Consider the following 18,611-nt stretch of genomic DNA (forward strand, 5'->3'; position numbering starts at 1 on the left):
TGTGAGTCTAGAGAATCTACAAAGCCACTCCTACAGAACAAGATCATCCAATCTAAAAGTTAGTCCCAGCAAGATAATTAATATAAAATTACTTCTAGCAGAATATTTTTTTCTATGTATCTAAGAATGGTGAACCACATCCTGATATCTCTTCTACTTGTGAGTCTTGCCTAAATAAGGACAGAGAATGATCTTCAGTGTTTATCCCAAAAATTATGTAATAAGGTTTCCAAATATTCATTAATTGTGCAACCACTTGGGACTGTACATACACACCTTCCTGCTGCTCACTCTACGAATACTCCTCTGCAAGAATCATACAGGTAATGGAGTAATGCAAGGTGTAGCTTATATTCTAACATCCTATTTAATTATTTTTTAGTAGTGGTGGAGTGTAATTATTTACTGACCTATCAAACTGGTCACTGAATTGGTGTGAAATTCAGATTCTAAGCAGCACTGTCATTTTGATAATTAGAGACTCTGTCTTAGGAGAATGTGTGCTTGTTAAGTAGTAATTTGCTTAAAAAAATAATTAAAGACAGAAGTTATTTAGGAAGGAAGGCTTAAGACCAAGATTATATTCAAAGGAAATTAAAGACAGGAAGCCTCAGGGTATTACAGCCCTGCCATGCAGCTCCTATTAAGGCAAATGAAGCCTTACAAGCAGCACAAATCGTGATGCCGGTCATAAGGCTGCCCAGCACTTTCCATTATAAGATTCTGTTTTCTATTGCATGTAACTTTGCCAAACTTAAACCATTTGGGCCAAAATTTTCCATGCTTTCTGCCTGGGGCAAATATTTTTGAAAGTTTACTCTAAAATGCTCAGCCATTTGTCCAACAAGAGTAAAGGAGAAGAAAAAGATACTGGTTTGTCCCTGTCTAGGGGGATTTGTGTAGGTATGTGTGTATGTCCCTATGTAGGTAGAAATAAGAATCTTTGTCGTTTTGAGAAATACCAGTGCTTGTTTTTTTAAGCTGGAAAATGCCAGTTTTGACATGGGAGAGTCTTTGAATTTGCCAGCTATGCTTCTGGGAGATGCCACAAGAGACTTTCAACAGCATGCTGTCCACTTGGCAGATAAAGTGAGCAGGGCTTTGAAGAGGACATAGCAAGTAATTGCATCCCCCTGGTTGCATTGTAGCTGTAGGAAGTCTAGACAGAAGATTAAGAAACAGGAATGATCAGCTCTACTAAGCTCTCTGTGCTCCTCCTGACTAAGGCAGTGGAGATGAGGAGTCTAGTGAGGACAGTGGGTGAAGGAAAGAATGGCAGGGCAATAGGATGGAGGTAAGAGGAAAGATAAAGAACATAGGAAGGCAAAGATATAGAAACAGAAAAAAGAAAAAAAATAGTGAAAAATTGGAAAGGTCAGAGAAACAGAGACAGAAATGCTTTATAACTGTTACACCTCTGTACCTGAAACCCAAAGACATGGTCTGTTTCTCCATCTCTTCCTAGTGACAAAGTCAAGCAGTGTGTTGTGTATCTGGAGCAGGCTGACCACCTGATGACATTTGATTTCCAGTGTAAGCATTTGAAAGAATTTAGTCAAGTCAATAAATACCCTCTTCTCTTTACAAATGATTAAAATAATGGTTACAATGTGAAGTCAAAGGTCTTATGATGGTTAATTAAGAACATAAACATTATTCTAATAGCTTGTGGGGTGTAACTGTTCACTTATTAGGTCTGTTTATCATTAATATACAGCCTCTCACCATGTGCTTCTCCTGCACCACATGCTCACATCTGCCTTCTTCAGTGAACTTTCGCTACTCTTCTTCCCTCATATGCACTTGTTCTGCACATTCCTTTTTCTTTTCTCTCTTTAGATCATCTCCTTCAAATCTCAGTCCCTACACTTGGACTTTGTTTGGCATTCTCTTTTCCTTTCACCACTGTGAACAAAGACAGTATTATCCTACTACCAAAGGTTATGTCTTGGTTTCTTTTTCATCCTGGCCTTCTCTTCACTGGGCTTTCCCAGTATGGCTGTGGGCAAATCTTCCTGCCTTTTCCCACACACATTGTAGAGAACCTGCCCTTTGCAGAAATATCTACACTCACATGCAAAGGTTTTTCTGGATTCCTTTGTTTATGTTTTACTAAAGCAATATCCTCCTTTCTGGTCTTGCTTTCTGCAGCATCACCTTTGCAGTGACCATTCAAAGTCTGCTATTTCATTTTCCTGACTTTTCATCTTATTTCGCATGTTCTGCAGTCTTGCTCTTCTCTCTTCCCCTTTCACCTTGTTCTCTTTCAGATGGTGCTGCATCATTACTTGTAGCTGGCTTTCAGCAATGCAAGCTTTTCCCACTTGATAGTCTGTTCCTGTGACCATTTCCATGCTGTATCTTGTGCTGTGAGAGGTCTAAGAAAGCCTACAAAGTGAAAAGTTGATTATTATTTGAAACTTTGCTTAAAACTAGCGGCTGTCACCATGGTCCTGAACAATGCTAGCTGACTAGGTAAAGGCATGCTAGACTGTACAAACATCCATATTCAGGTTACTGCTGCCTTGTTTTTCCATTCATGCTGTACCCCAAGTCACTCTTTTTACCCTTTTATTCTCTATTTCCTAACATTAACTCAGACTACAAGACACAACCTGCCTTTTAGTTCGGTTTCTGTACGGTACCTTGCACCATACATCTTCCTCCAATCCTTGGCTGCCCTCAGGCAGCAGTATGAGATGCACAATGCTAAAAATAATTGATGCCACCTTGAAAAAAAAAAATCAGTGAGTTAGAAATTAGCATTTGGAAAGATGGGACTTAAAGAAGCCAGCCTGGTTCATCACAGTGAGACTATCAAAGCCGTAGCACATGGTCATCTCCATGTGATGAGGAGAAACTATCCCATGATATTGTTGAGCATTGGGAATATTTTGGGGAGTTTTTCTTGTTCTTTAATCTGACATTGTGTGTGTTTTGTCTTTGCAACAATACTTCTTGCTATGGTAACACCTTTTTTTTTGTTTGTTTTAAACTGGAATCCAGAGCATGAACATGTAATGCTGCATCTACTCTATTGCTCCTGAGAGAAATTAGCTTTAGGAAGATTTCTTTTGGCCAAACTTTCAAGGAGGAAACAAAGTGTAAAAATGTGCATTATCTAAAAAAACTTACTTTAAATTGGTGATTCCCGTTATTTTGTGCCATTGTCTTTTGGTACACCCTTAGTTTTGAAGACATTATGTATGTATTTGTAAATGACAGGATGGGGAATGTTACCTTGCTCACATTATTTTATTCTCATTTTTCACATCAGAAGGAAAATAGATTCTTTCTTGAGTCAAATGAGCAACAGCTGGATCTTCCAGTACCCTCCTCCCATTCCTCTAATTGAGGATAAGCATCAGCTGTGGCTTTGCACAGAGGCCGTTGTGGGATCAGGACTGCAATTTAGCATTTCATTCAGCTGATATGAATATGTAATTATAATTAGGAGCTCCAGGGTCCATCAGCACATGTATGAGCCTGGAATTTAAGTTGTGTTTGGATATAAGTCTGAACTCTCCAGTGGGTAATAAACCTGCAAGCCAAGAAAAGCCAGAGGCGAGAACTTTGTCTGGAGGTACTGTAGGACTTCCCTGGAGGTCCTTCAAATAGTGAATCATCAATGCTGAAATGTTTGCAGATGAATTCCCACCTCAGGCTTAACTACAGAAAGAAGAAAATTATTGGTAAGTTGGGCAACTGAATTGTGCGCACAGCGTGCCTAGGTCTTCATAGACTTTTGCTAGGGTTAGGGGGATGGGCAGTAATATGGGCAACAGGGTCCTGATCCTGCTGTATGGTAAGGACTTATTAAGATGTTCCAAGCATTGGGGTTTTTTTTTCTGTCTAAAGTCAACAGGAGAACCTCTCTAGCAATTCAGAGAAGACAACAGTGTCTAGGAGTGTTCATCTGACATCAGTTCTGAAACTATTTCCAGAGGCAGGACTTTGCATGTGGACAGTTTGAAACAGAAAGGGAGCAGTAAATATGGCTACTGTTAGAGGTGGTTGGTTGGTTGTGTGTTGGTGGGAGGATTTTTGTTTGGTTGGTTTGGTTTTGTTTTTTGTTGTTGTTTGTTTGTTTGTTTGTTTTTAAGCTGTTATGACTTTCTAATCCAGATAAGGATTCCAACTTTGTTAATGATGGAGATGTTTATAAATGAAATTCAGTGTATTCCTTACCCTTATTGCTGAGATAGTAGCTACTAGACCTTTTTGTCCCTGTTCCACCTTTTAGATACCACCTGTTTTCATTGAACATAAGTACAAATAACACAGAAAGAGGCTGAAACTCCTGTTTCTCACTCAGGCAAACCTCAACAGATGTCCGTGGGTTCAGATCTCATTCACAAAAGTGCAGCTATGACACAAAAATACATTTATTTTATTTTTTTTTTTTAATGCCTTAGCTGGTTGCTAGAGGTATGCGAACAGGTGTTTGCTGCTGTAGGTGTAGACGGAGCTAGATTCTGTTGTGTCTGCTCTGTAAAAATGTGGGAAAGGTTTTGTATGTCTGGTAGAGATTCAAAATTTAGAAAATCTGAGACCTTCAGGATGGCATACACAGACGTATGGAAGACACGGGTTTAATGTAAAAGGTGAGGGAAAAGTAGTTTCATTGCGATTAAAAAAATACTCTTGGCTATTCTGAATTCTCAAAATTTTCCCAATGGAAGGAGCAACTACATAAGACTGTCTGAGTCAAAGTGATTCTAAACTTATTCTCAACTCACTTCTCAGTTGTTGTTCTGTTTTAAAAGCTAGTTAGTGGGCAGCTGTTTGCTGAACTGAATTGAAAATTGTGCAAGGGGCTCCAGTGGAACGGAAGCCCCATGTGTTCTTCTGCTCTTTGGAAACTTTCCAATGGCAAAGTTGGAAAAGTTGGAGGGTTGACCTAGAAGTGATTTTTACATGTTGCTGTATTTGAGGATGGGGATTTTTCAAATTTTTAATATTACTGATTTTGCAAATTTGCTGCAAAGCCGCTAAGGACAATACCTAAAACTTAAAGGTAGCACATTTTGCTTGGGAGAAAAAGGAAACCTGCCATGTGGATGGAGTTGAAGTTGTCCTGTGGAGCTGCACAAAGATTTCTTCCCACTACCATGATTTCCAGTGAGATTCACACGGGTTTGAAGTGAGTACCAGGGGATTACCTTCTCACAGAAGTTAGGAACTAGAACTTCCCTTCTGCCAAAAACAATGCTTCGTTTGCTACAACTCCTGTAACATAGCTTTTTCAGGAATGGTCTGCTTTCAGCTAAATACTGTCAGTGCTTGATCTTCAGAGGCACAGAAGTCAGTTCTGTTTTGAGAGATACTGATTGCTGCAGAGCAAACTTTGGGTGGATGTGCAGCTAATCATCTCACCATAGTTGTGGTGACTAGCCAAGGTTCTCTTTGTGGTTTAGTGCCCAGAAGAAGATGGAAGATTTATTGATCGAATATATTTTGCATTCTTGTATGAAGTGATTAGTTTGTAAACTGCCACTCCTCCAGCCAAAATGTTAAGACAGGTGGAATGGAAACAAACCATCATTGGATGTGACTGCCATCTAGGGCTTAGGGCACAAGTGACCCTTCACAGATTCAGAGATCATCTTTCTGTTGGAGCCCCTTTGATCAAGTAGTCATGGTGAGCGATAGCTTCCCCAAAGGAGACTTATCTACCTGTGGGGAAGGGACTATTAAAAGAATGATCTTTCATATCCACTTGAAGAAAGGAATTTCACACATGTAGAAAAAGTATGCCTAAATGAATGTGTGCTAATGGGAACTGTCATCACGGGAATCTTGTGCAAGCAATTCCCGAACGGATGCAAGATATTGTGGATAACCAAGACTGTCCAGCTCTGGAAGTAAAATAAAGCACCCACAATGGAAAATGTGTTTAATAGGCTAGCAAGAAAAAGCCTCAGCATCATAAATGGGAGGAGGAATGTGCTTTCTTCTTCTGCAATCAATGCGTAGGGCAGACAACTTTGTATCTCTTTAAATGATCTCCAGATCCATGTTAAAATATGTCAAAGTGTAGAATGCAATGACTTAATGACTTTAACACTGGAGTTTAGAAATACCACTAATAATACTACTTATTTCATAGCTTAAAAAAAAAAAAAGAGAGAGGAAGTTGGTGGTCCACTGAGACTTGCACTAACATTTTGCCTGCCTGGTTTCTTTTCACCTGTTTGTTTAGATACAAAGCTACAACAGATGCTTGTGTGAGTGCTTCAGAGTACTCCATGAGTTATTTAAAATGCCATCAGGCAAGAGAACAAAGGTCAGTTAATATACACTGAAGGGACTGAGTGAGACAAAGACCTTTGGAAAGGTACTGAAGGGTGTGAGTTCAGTAGTTGCATTCTTCAGCTCTTGCTCATCTGAGTAATAAAAAGAACGCTGCTTTTAAATGAGGCCCAAAACAGAGATTTCAGTGGATGCTGGGGGTCTGACTTGCAGTGTGTTGGAAGACCACCCATGACAGAAATAGCACACAGGTACTGAAGGTCAGGAGTGGAATGTGCTTGTGGAAGGATATGAGTACATGGGGCTAGCTAGTGTTACTTGTCCAGCCCATCCAGAGGAATTGTGAGACAAGTTAAAATGATTCCAGACCTTTGAGGATGTGCTTCAGGTTTGGACTGTGGCCCAGGAGCACAGCTATCTGCCAGAAGGATACGTGACATGGCAACATGGTCCTGGGCCACTGATGTCAGTGAAGCTCTGGTGCTGACTTTGATGGATGCTGCATGAAACCTTAGTTTGTACTCCACTTAGTGCAAGCAGCTTGCTTGACCCCTTCCCAATAAACGGACTCATCCTACAGGATCAATGTGTTTTAAAGAGAAAACTGCACTTTTAACACAACTAGATAGACCTAAAAAGTGAGAAAGTTGTGCTGGTTTAAGTTGGAGGACCGAAGTGGGGTTGTCTATAACAAGGAAAGGACTGTGCTCACAATGATGGCAATGTAACTTTTACGTGCTAGGCTCCTAAATACAGTAACACTGAGTGTGCCTTCAACAAAGCAGAGGACTTCTTAAAGAATTTTATATGTGAGTGTAAATTGTTGGTTTCTTATAGGTTTGGTGTTTACATATTGAAGAAAATGGGGCAGATTATAAGTATTTGATCCTTGAAGCCCATTCCAACCTGGTGTTCTATGATTCTATTAGATTTGGCAGCCCAAATTCATAATGTTCCTTGCTTCTCTATTTTTTTTGATCCTAATGTTACTTAATTATAAGATTTAAAAAAAATTGTTCTGTAATTACCTAGTCCTATGCTTTATGTAGAAGGATGTTGAGAGACATGTGATTATAAACTCCAGACTGCTATGTGCTGACATTTATGGCTTTCTCTCTCAGCACTACTGTGAATAGATGCTACATTCTCTCAAGCTCAAATGTAGCTGGAAGGTTTCTGGCAAAAAAGCAATTTGCATTTTTGGATAACAAACAGAAAAAGGGCAGATACATTTTTCCAACACCTGCTCCAGGTTTTAACTTCTTCCATTGAGTCTCTGTATGGTTCAGAGTTGGGTTTTTGCGTTTCACTGGAATGCCTAAAATTGGCTTCTGACTGACATAAAATATTAGAATAATTGGATTCTGTCCTTTCTCATTATATCATTTTCTGTTTCCTTCAACATACAATCCATAGAAAAGATGTTTCTAACATTTCCTGAGAAATGTCTTTCAACATAAGCTCTTTCCATCTGCTTTTGGAAAATCAGAATATTTTATAATTACACAATCATCTTGCTCGAGTTACTTGGGTTCTATTAAAACATTTGTACAGTTAGAAGTGTCATCTAAGAAAGATTTAGGAAAAGTTCAGCTTCAAGGTTACCTTTCTGTCTAGAACTTGCATATAGAAAAAGATAACCAAATAGACTTGGCCTTTTGAGAATGATGTCAGAATTTCCCTCTAGATACCCATTTTTTATTAACTTTTGATGGAATGACATAATTCATCTTAAATATTGAGTAAGTGAAGCCCATGCTAACTGTTCCATAATTCTGGTTAATGGATGAACTCTCCACTGCTTTCTCAAACTACAATTCCAGCTTGGGGCATTATGTGAGTGGTTGACGTGAGTAAGTGTCTGGTTAAAATAAAACTAATAGTCAACTAATATTGTAATTGTTGATCTGTTATGGTATTTGGAGCTTGAATGAATTTTAGAGGCATTAACTCAGTCTAATGCATTTTTTTTTCCAATTTTTGATTTCTGCGATAGTTTGAAATTGGAAAGGAATGGATAAGCCCATAACAAAACCAAAATACCACCACCAAACCAAAACAAAGACCCAAACCGCCACCACCACTGCACAACAAAACCCCACAACAAACAAAATACACTTAACTGAGAAGAGAGAGAAATAAATTAACTCATTTGAGAGTAGTCAGAAATAATTCGTGCACTGCTGTGCTCTGCTTGATATTTATACTCCTGCATGTATCTGCATAGCTTCATGACAAACAGATTAAAATTGTGAGCAAAGTAGGAGAGTGAGATCTGTGCTGGAAGCAGCTTTAGAATAGGGACTGAGGTCCCCAGGCAGGCGGGTGTGCTTCACAGGAGCCTGCGGGCAGCCCAGAAGAGCACAAGGCACTGACACTGCTGAAATCCCACCAGTCCAACTCTGCAGTAATTGCGGTTCCTTCCCAAGGGGCTCTGCCTGAGAGCACAGCTGCATGATGAACGTGCTTACAGTAGGCCACTGGCAGGTTAAGAAAACACTGACTTATGTCTGAAAATGCTTCTAGGGTCAACTGCTACCAAGACGTGAAAAACTAATGCTGGAGAAGTGGCTGTGTCTGAAGGAAAATCCTGTGGTATGATGCCAGGGATTCTGTGAATTATTAGGTTTGCAGTATGTAAACAATATATTTTAACTTAGTTTATGTGTCTGTGGCTCACTCCTGGAAGAAGCCACGATTCCCACTGGCTTCAGTGAATGCTGCAAGTGCACAGAGCCTCCATGGATATGGTTTGTAAGTGCTGTGCACCAAGAATTGTGAAGCTCTGGATTAACCCTTCCAAACCCAGAATTCCTGCAAAAGCACTCCTGTTTGTACGCATAGGCATTTGCTCAGTGGGATCATTCTCTGCATCACTCCATGTGCAGGGAACCCCTTACTCGTGCATGTGCAACACACAGTCCTGGGTTGCATTTGATTGTGTGTACATATGTAAATTCTGTGTGTGTCCAAAAAGCTGTAGCAACAAAGAACAAATTCTTATGTTACACACAGAAAAGTTGTGTAATGGAAACTGAAACCTGCACATTTGATTGGATTAGATCCCTGTGCTCTAATGTTGGCAACATATATTTAAGAAAAAGACTGGGATTTGATTTTTAAGAACAGACAAAGAAAATTTTTGTGGAGCTTATGAAGTCGGTGGGTCCCAACTGATGATTGTCTTGGGTGAAGGACGTGTTCAAGGGAAATGGGTCTACCCCATCCTTTCTCCTCCTAGCCTGGAATGAGATGAGGAATATTCTGGTCCATGTGATGATATCTCACATCCGTGCCCTTCCAGAGAAGGGCAACAAAGCTGGGTGGAGGGGTTTGGAGCACAAGCCCTATGAGGAGAGGCTGAGGGAGCTGGGGTTGTTTAGCCTGGAGAAGAGGAGGCTCAGGGGAGACTTTATTGCTGTCTACAACTACCTGAAGGGAGGTTGTAGCCAGGTGGGGGTTGGTCTCTTCTCCCAGACAACCTGTGACAGAATGAGAGAACACAGTCTCAAGCTGTGCCAGGGAAGGTTTAGGCTGGATGTCAGGAAGAAATTCTTCACAGAAAGAGTGACTGACCATTGGAATGTGCTGCCCAGGGAGGTGGCGGAGTCACCATTACTGGAATTGTTTAAAAAGAGACTGGATGTGGCACTTAGTGCCATGATTTAGTTGATTAGATGGTGTTGGGTGATAGGTTGGACTTGATGATCTTGAAGGTCTTTTCCAACCTGGTTAGTTCTGTAAATTCTGTAAACTTCAGATCTTAGCAAATACATTTTGTTTTCATTTATTGTCTTTTTTTTTTTTTTTTTTTAGAACATTTTGAGGAAACACTTTGTTATTTTGTTATAAAGAGGAACTCTGTAGTTAACAAAAATAGTATAATATGTGAGGTGCAAAAATGGGAGGGAAGAAGACAGAGGGTCAGGCAAGACTGGCTTGCAATACTCTTTTCTTACACGTTTTACTCCCTAAAATGTTTCTGCAATACTGAAGTTATAAAGCAGGATTTGGCTTCAGCATGCAAGTTGTGTCAACACAGGTCAGGGAATGAAGCCACCGAATCAGGCATATAAACACTCTTGCTTGTTTCTAGGCAAAGACAGAGACAAAACTGCACAAAAAAACGTGCAGTTAGTTCAACTGAAGTCCAAGCAAAGGACTTCTAAGGATAACTGTTGTTTTTTCCTCTTCTGTAATGTGCATTGAGCTTCCTCTCTCTCATTTGTCCATTGGATCAACATCCAAAGCCTCTTCATTTCTTATGATACTTGAAGCCATTTTAAGTACCTTCTTGCATTTGTGGAAGAGGCTGTGTACCATAGAGGAGCTCCCCACTATGTGATCAGATTTGCAGCTCCCAGCACAATGGGAAAGATTAATTTGTCCTGGTTTTCTAAGTGAGATTTGAAGGTAGGGAAAATACAGGAAGCCAAATAACAATGGTAGGATACAATACTGCTAGCTGCTTGGAGTGGAATGATCTGGAGGGAGAGTAGAAAACATGTGTCTAAAAGGTCAAGTGTGAACTCAGACACAATGTACTGAAGAATTTCTCTTATGGTGGAAAAAAAAAAGAAAGGCGATGCTGGTTTATATCAGAAAGATGATTAACAAACCAGAGGTGTTGATAGGACATTTGTTGTATGTATGCTGTGGCTGCATACTTCCTGGATCATGGGGGAGCTTGAGTAATTCGGTTTAATATTCTGGATCATCTGAATATTTTTAGAACTGGAATTGGAGGAAATAAGGAGTTTCCTTTGTAGAAGTGTTTATGCAGATTGTCTTTATAAGAGTGAATCAAAATAAACAAAAGCAGCAGAGATGGAAAAATTTCCTAATGCTCTTTCACCTCAACTGAATCCATACTTGTCAGGGAAGGTAAGGCTTAAAAAGGAAACCCTCTGGAAAAGTTTGAGAGCTGCTACTTTAATCTTCACCTTCTGAGCAGTTTCAAATATCAAGAGCAGAATGAGAGAGACGGAGTCTCTAATTAGTGAAGGAGGCAGGTAGGACATTAATTGATTTGTTATGCTTCTTTGTTGACCTGTGCTGTCTTTGAGAACAATAGAAGAGTTGTAAAGTTCCTCAGCACCATAGCAGAGCTTTCAGGCTATAGCAGCTTGGAAACCTTTGATCACAGACTGTTGCTGTAAATCTGTGAATTTTACAATAGTACTTTTTGCTGCATGTAATTTAGTTTCAATAATTTTTCTTTGTTTAGGAATTAGTTGCACAAATTTTGGGCCCCCTTTCTCCTTTTACACAGTGTTTGGAAAGTGTCTCTTTAATGGTAGTATAGTACAAATCCAGCAACATTTGTGAGAAAGTGGAATAGTCTGAGGTTTATTATGAAAAATAAGAAAAGAAGGTGAAGAAAAACAGAGGAAGCATCTCTTTGTCTGTCCTTGTTTGCCATTTAGGGTCAAATTTACTATGTAACAGTGTCTGCCATGGCTTCACAGTCCCAAATTTCACAGTGAAACATTATACCCTCACTGCCTAGTCCTTTGAAAGTTGCCTTCAATAAAGGTGTTTAATAGTACTAAGAATTTAGTACCAAGAGTTTAATTAATTATTTAGAACCTAAGAGATATTTATATAAAAGTAATGCTATAAAAACAGTGTATGTACTGTGACAGTTTGATAGCAAAAACTATTGGCTTACAAAAATGTGTGGGCTTGGGCATAATTTAATCATTTAGTTGATTGTTCTGAAAGAGCACAAAAAACCAAAAAGGACTTTTGAACTTCTAAACAGCCCTAGGGGGCAGAGCATTGACTGAGAATTTAATGGAAATGTGTAACAAACCAAAACATAAACATACGAAATATTACAAAAAAGGAAAAGGCCAAGAGATTTTTATGTGCAAACTGAAGGTCCCTGGCACTTTGAATGTCATTCCTGGTGATATCATCTTCCCCCCACCCCCAGGGACTGCTTTTCCTGGTCCCAGCAGCCAATTTAAAAAGGGATCAGACACCCAGCTTGAGTTTCAGACAAAAATTAGATTTTTGTTTTTCTAGATTCTCTGTATAGCCAAAAAGGAAAGACAGAGCTGATCCATCACACCACTAGAGAGATGGCTGAGGTAATCAAGATATATAGTGCTCTTTTGTGAGCGCCTGTCCAGTGTCACAGTTCAATGGCAACAGGATGGTCTTGGATCTCCCTTTGTCTTAAGCTGAACTATGAATGTTAAACAGCACCATTGAAGGGTAGAATTACCCGAGTAAACACTGTTCTCTGGGCACATCACTTTGGAGGGGGATTTCACCTGAGACAAAGAAGCCCAGTTTTTATTTGGTAGAAGAATGCCCAGATAGGGAAATGGGCTTGTTTAGTTGTAGTGATTTAATTTAACATCTGTGGAACAAATAAAAATTGAGCTGCGGAACAAGACCATATATCAAAGCAAAGTGTTGCTTTTCCTGAAAGCTTCTCCTCTTTAGCCAGATAGCTTAGTGTGCTTAAGAGCTTCAATGCAGGCTTTTTCTGAAGGGTGGATGTATATGACATAATAATATCCATTTATTCCTCCCTACTTTGAACCATGCTTGTGTCGATTATATCAATGAGCAGTTTATGTAGACTGAGGACTATGCATATTATGTACAGAATTAGGGAATTCCTTATGTGATTTTGATGTATAAAGGAACAACCAAGAGACTGGCATTTACATATCCTTGATGCATGTTTCCCTATTTGTTTATTAAGCATCATTCTCTTTAATTCCACAGCCCTCGGTGTAGTTGAATAGAAAATAATACATGTGTGCATGGAAGAATTTCCAGTCCTGCTCTGGAAACAAAACAAAACACACACACACACACACACAAAAAAAAAAAAAACCCAACCAAAACCCAGAACACATTCAGCCAAAGTAAGTATTTTGCAAGATAATGTCTAGCATGATGTAATATCAGGCACCTGGAACAGTCACATCATCATTGGTTTCAGCTTTTCTTCATGACTAACAAAAATTAGGCAACATGTACCAAAAAAAACCCCTGAGCTGTAGGCCAGATGGTTTTTGAGAACTGAATAAAGTGAGAGGTGAAGTAAGCATTTGACAGGAATGCACAGGGAAAAGATTCATCACTTTGTGTCCTCTGTCCAAAACAATTACCTCCTTGCTTGTCTGTGGTGTCTGACTTTGAATGAGACAGCAGGCATTGCCTCTAAGAGATGCACAGATTGTCCCTCTGAAGGAAAACTAGTGCTGTACAGATGTAGAAAATCCACAGTGGAAAAATTATTACAAGGGTTTACACAATTTGATCACAAGCGAAGGTTAACTGCTAATTCTCTGAAGGGCAGAATAGCTCATGTTTAAAGAGTCAAACATACTGTCCATCTCATTTTCAAATTCACATTGGCTCTTTGTGTTTATTTTTAATAGAATCAGTAGGAACAGGCAGAGAAAATCATAAATGCAGGTCCTGTTAGCCTTTTCATTCATATAAGCATGAGGCCTGTATAATATAGGGATGGAACCCCTCTGCTATGAGGACATACTGTGAGATTTGGGCTTGTTCAGCCTGGAGAAGAGAAGGGTCCAGGGAGACCATCTGGTGACCTTTCAGAACTTAGAGACTGATCAGAAAGACTTTCAAGCAGGGCCTGTTGTGACAGGACAAGGGGTGATGGTTAAAACTAAACACAGATGATTTAAATTGGAGAGAAGGAAGAAATTTTTGACACTGGGGGTGGTGACATCCTGTCCCAGGTTGCCCAGAGGTGGTAGATGCCCCATCCCTGGAACCATTCCAGGTCAGGTTGTTTGTGACTCTGAGCAGGGGGTTTGACTAGATGACCTTGAAAGGTCCTTTCAAACCCAAACCAGTCTGCAATTCAATGAAAAAGTTGATTGTTTTGCATTTTCATACCAGTGGTACATGTGATACAACCAAATGGTTTCAGCATAACTTAATTTTACCACCAAATTCTAAAAGCAATGATTGATGGCCTCTTATATACAGAATAATTATTTGCATAGCTGGACCTTGATATATGTTGACATCTGCATGGTAAAAAATATTTTTCTTAAATACTATCTTTTTGTGGCAATTTCTTCTGAGGACCTGGCAGCTGCTTATTTCTGTGCACAAAGGATATTAAGCAAAGAAGACACTTAGCTCATGTATATAAAGTTGCAGATAGCTAGTTCCTGATAAACTCATAAACACTGTATTTCTATATGTATAGATATGTTTCTATATGGATCTATATAAAGGCTGTATATCAGTACAACATTTGACACAAATATAGATTTCTGAAGTTTTATGGCCCTGATTTACCTGTAAATACCCTGTGGCTGTTTGGTCTATTACAAATCTGTCGCGATATTTAGACTGTTAGCACCATTAGAAAAGCAAGCCTTTCCCAAATTCTCTCAGTGCTTTCAGGGCTATCAGCCCTCATTGCACATCCTGTTTTGTGCAAAGAGAGGCCAGTTTCAACAGGGTTGGATTTCACACTTAGGAGAGAGAAGAATTAGTAGTTCTGAGACAAACTGTTCAGATAAGCCTGACCTTAAGTGACACAGTGGTGTGTTAGTTTCTGCTCAGTGAAGGAGAAAAGAGAGAGGAGCAATATTACCAAGTACTTAAAAATCATGAAGATTTCCATTTAGATTTTCTACAGATGACTTAAACCAAAAGACATACAAATGTCTACAGTAATGTATATTTTGTCTCAGTGTTTTAACATCAAATGTCATCTGTTTCTCTTACGAGGAGAGGACAAGAAACATGGGGCTGTTTAGCCTGGGGAAGAGTAGACTGAAAGGGGATCTTCTCTATGTTCAGCAGGAGCTAAAGGGCAAGGGGCAAGAGGATGGGGCCAGACTCTTTTCAGTGGTGCCCAGAGACAGGACAAGGGCAAATGGATATAAACTGGAACCCACAAGCTTCCATCTGAACGTGAGGAAAAACAACTTTCCTGTGAGGGTGCTGGAGTCCTGGAGCAGGCTGCCCAGAGACGTTGTGGAGTCTCTTTCTCTGGAGTGATTCCAAACCCACCTGTACATTGTGATTCTGATCTATGATTCTATCTTGGGTGACCTGTTCTGGGTGACCCTGCTTTAGTAAGGGTGTTGGACTAGATGATCCTCAGAGGTCTCTTCAGCTTTCACTGTGCTGGGATTCTGTGAAAAGAAAAATGTTTTTTATTGACCAGGATGTTCATTTCCCTAGGGCCTGAGGCTGGTGCCATTCATTCCTCATGCATCATCAATGCCAGGAAAGCATCAGTCTTCAAGTCAAGTCCCAGCTGCAGCCTGTGCAATCTCATAACACTGTAAATGTAGTCAGTGTTGAGGGGGAGGCTCCCCTACATGGATTCTGGTTCTGTCCTCTTCAACTTCTACTGCTTTGATGGTACTCAGGTGACACTGGATAGCCCCACATTTGATTAAAAGGAAACTGGGTTTGCTTATTCTGTCTTTCTGGATTAGATGGGGTTTGTCAATGCTTTGTGACTGTTTCCTTTGTGCTGCTCAAATAATTTTGACAGAAACTTAAGGGCATTTTCTAGGTATAAGCTTCTTACAGGTGTGTGTGAGTTTTGGCAGTGGCATATGAATGCCTTTGTCCATCTAGGCTTGCACTCTTATTCTGGGGAAAAAGGTGCAAGAAATACAACAGTTGATATTTTCAGAAAGAGTTTCCCCAATGAAAATGTTCTCTCCTAGTATCTGGTAATTAAAAATTCCTGTCTGAGGATTTATTTCCATTCTAATTCTTCTCCTGAGGTTTAGAAATGTTTTAATTTCTTGGTAGATCTTGATGTTGTTGTCATTGATGAAATATTTGGTTCTTTTTGTACATAGCTATGCTCATAGTTCTGATTATGTCATGGAGCATTAGGTGCTCATGCAAGAAACTGATAAATGTACTCTAGGCAGCAGCAGCAGCACATGCTCACTGTGCTAGGCAGCCAACATTCCTCAACTCTGACCTGAGGACCACCTCTGGAGATACTTGTTATCAGTGAATCCTCACTTGCTCTGCCAAAGCGGTTAGCAAAGAGGACATTCGGAGCCAACAGTATAGTTGTGTACAGCCGGGCTTTGTTCAACAGAAACTGGTTTGTGATCACTGAATTGATTTCATATACACCACCAGAAAATTTATATTGTAACATATCTGTGTTCCCTTTTCACCAAGGGCTTGAATCCTGAAGAACTGGTAGATTATTGATTCTGTGACTCATTTGTTTCCTTAAGACCTGGACCTTATATTACTGATTCTATCTAAAGATAGAAGCAGTATCTGTATCATGAATCACATGCACACTAGCTAGCTCTCTAAACCAGTAGGTGTTACCACTTCTGGAATAAAGCAGAATTGTTGAATATTAGCTTAAAAATTAACCACATTTGAATGACTGTCTCTGCTTTTACCTACTCTTGACATAGCTGGTCAAGTTAAAAAATAAAAATATACTTCTTGTGGCTAATTATTTGCTGAAATCACAAGCAGTTGGCATTGTAATTTCAGTTGTCAAAAATCACCACAGTAAGACCAGAGGGGTGGCTGAGGGACCAGTTGTCTTAAAAGTTTTGGTCCTGCAGACTTGCTCATCTGCTCTTCAGTAGCAACATGAAGTAACAACACAGGTTCTTAGCATGACAAATCATGTGGACTAACTTGGCAGACAGCTCACTCAATAATGTTATTGAAAAGATTAAAAATGATCATTTCTCAAGGAATCAGTCTGCAACTTCCAGTCATGATTGTTATCATTTTCCTGGGATGACCCTAAGACATTTAATTTTTTAATTTCATGTCTCTGTCTAACACTATGCTCATGCATCATTTAATGCTCCTTGCCTGAGAAAGCTCTGCCAAAGCATCAACCAAGTGTTGATGTCTTTATGGATGGAAAATTTGGGGTTTATACTGAATCAGTAATACTACAGTATGTGATGCTGGGATTTAGGGGTCTAATCTCTTGGAAAATGATGGATGAGATTCTAGTGTGTTCTTGTTAAACTTTGAAAGAGCGGCTGACACTTGCGGCATTTGCAAGTGCTGTTTAGTTGTTTGCTTGAAACCGGAAGTCTGAAGAACAAGAACGTCAATACTTTTACCCTTGCTCCAACATACGTATTTATAAAATATCTAATTTCTCTTTCTTAAAAAATAATAATTTTAAAGTAAGTCTGAAATAAGCCTGAGTTACCAAATATATTTTTCTTGGAATAGGATATTACAGAATATTTATTTTTCCCGTTGCGGAATATTTATTGTCTCACAGACTGCATTGGCAAAGAATAAATCCTGATGACATCAAACTCTGACAAATTCTGATTATTTCACTTCTGTCCTAGGAACATGATGGACTATTTTCTATTTTCCTCAGAAGATTGTTGGAATTCACCTTGGAAGTTGTGTGAGAGCTTCAGGTTTGTACTTCTCTATATGTGATCTGCCTGTATTTTCCAGAAAGCGTGCATCCTGATTTGCTTTGGCAATTCTCTTTGCCTTTTGCCTCTTTTGCATGAATTAATGTTTCACTATACTATAACTAGAGATTAGCTGATTAAAATGGCAGCCATCTTTCCACCCTTCATGGGCCAAAATCCTGTGGGATCTGTTTTCAAGATAGCAGTGCAAGACAGAAATGAGGCTGTAGCCACACGGTGCTGTGGGACAGCGATTTCCCACAAAGCCTGAGGTCAGGCAGGTTCTTCTTAATGCTCCATGACACTTTGGATCCAAAAGCGGTAAATCCTAAATTTTCCCCCTCGTGGGCATTGCAAATGTTATCTTAATTTACCAGCACTAAGAAAAGTAACTTTTAAACTATCTGTTTATAACTTTTAAAAAACACACTTTGTAACAGAAAAAACAACCAAAACCCACTCACACAAAAATCCAACCAACCAAACCCCCCTAAATCTTACAAGGTTTCCACTTAGCTTTTTTTAAACCAAAATGAGCTGGCCTGAGTCTTTCTACAGCAGGCACTGTCAAGAAAATTCCATTTTGAATACTTTGTTTTAAAAATATTCTGCCCAGTATATATGCTTTTAAATTTTGATTGGTCTTTTTAGAATGATCAGCATCTGTTGTTGAACATGTTGAGATGAACAGGGGCAGTTTTTCCTGCTAATTACAGCGTTAGCACTTATGTCACATTCAAGATTTACTCCAGTAACTTGAGCTAGGCAAATAGAGAGATTCTGCTTTTACTGAGGAGGGAGCACAGAGGTAGAATCGCAATGTAGACTCAGGCTTTGTAGACAGTGGTTCACAGTTTGAAGTTCTGTACTCAGACCACTATATACCAATTCATTTGTAGATAGTGGTTCATTCAGCCCTCCAGAAATGTAATCACTTTAGGACTT

Source organism: Dryobates pubescens, chromosome 18, assembly GCF_014839835.1.
Source record: "Dryobates pubescens isolate bDryPub1 chromosome 18, bDryPub1.pri, whole genome shotgun sequence".
Taxonomy (NCBI): domain Eukaryota; kingdom Metazoa; phylum Chordata; class Aves; order Piciformes; family Picidae; genus Dryobates; species Dryobates pubescens.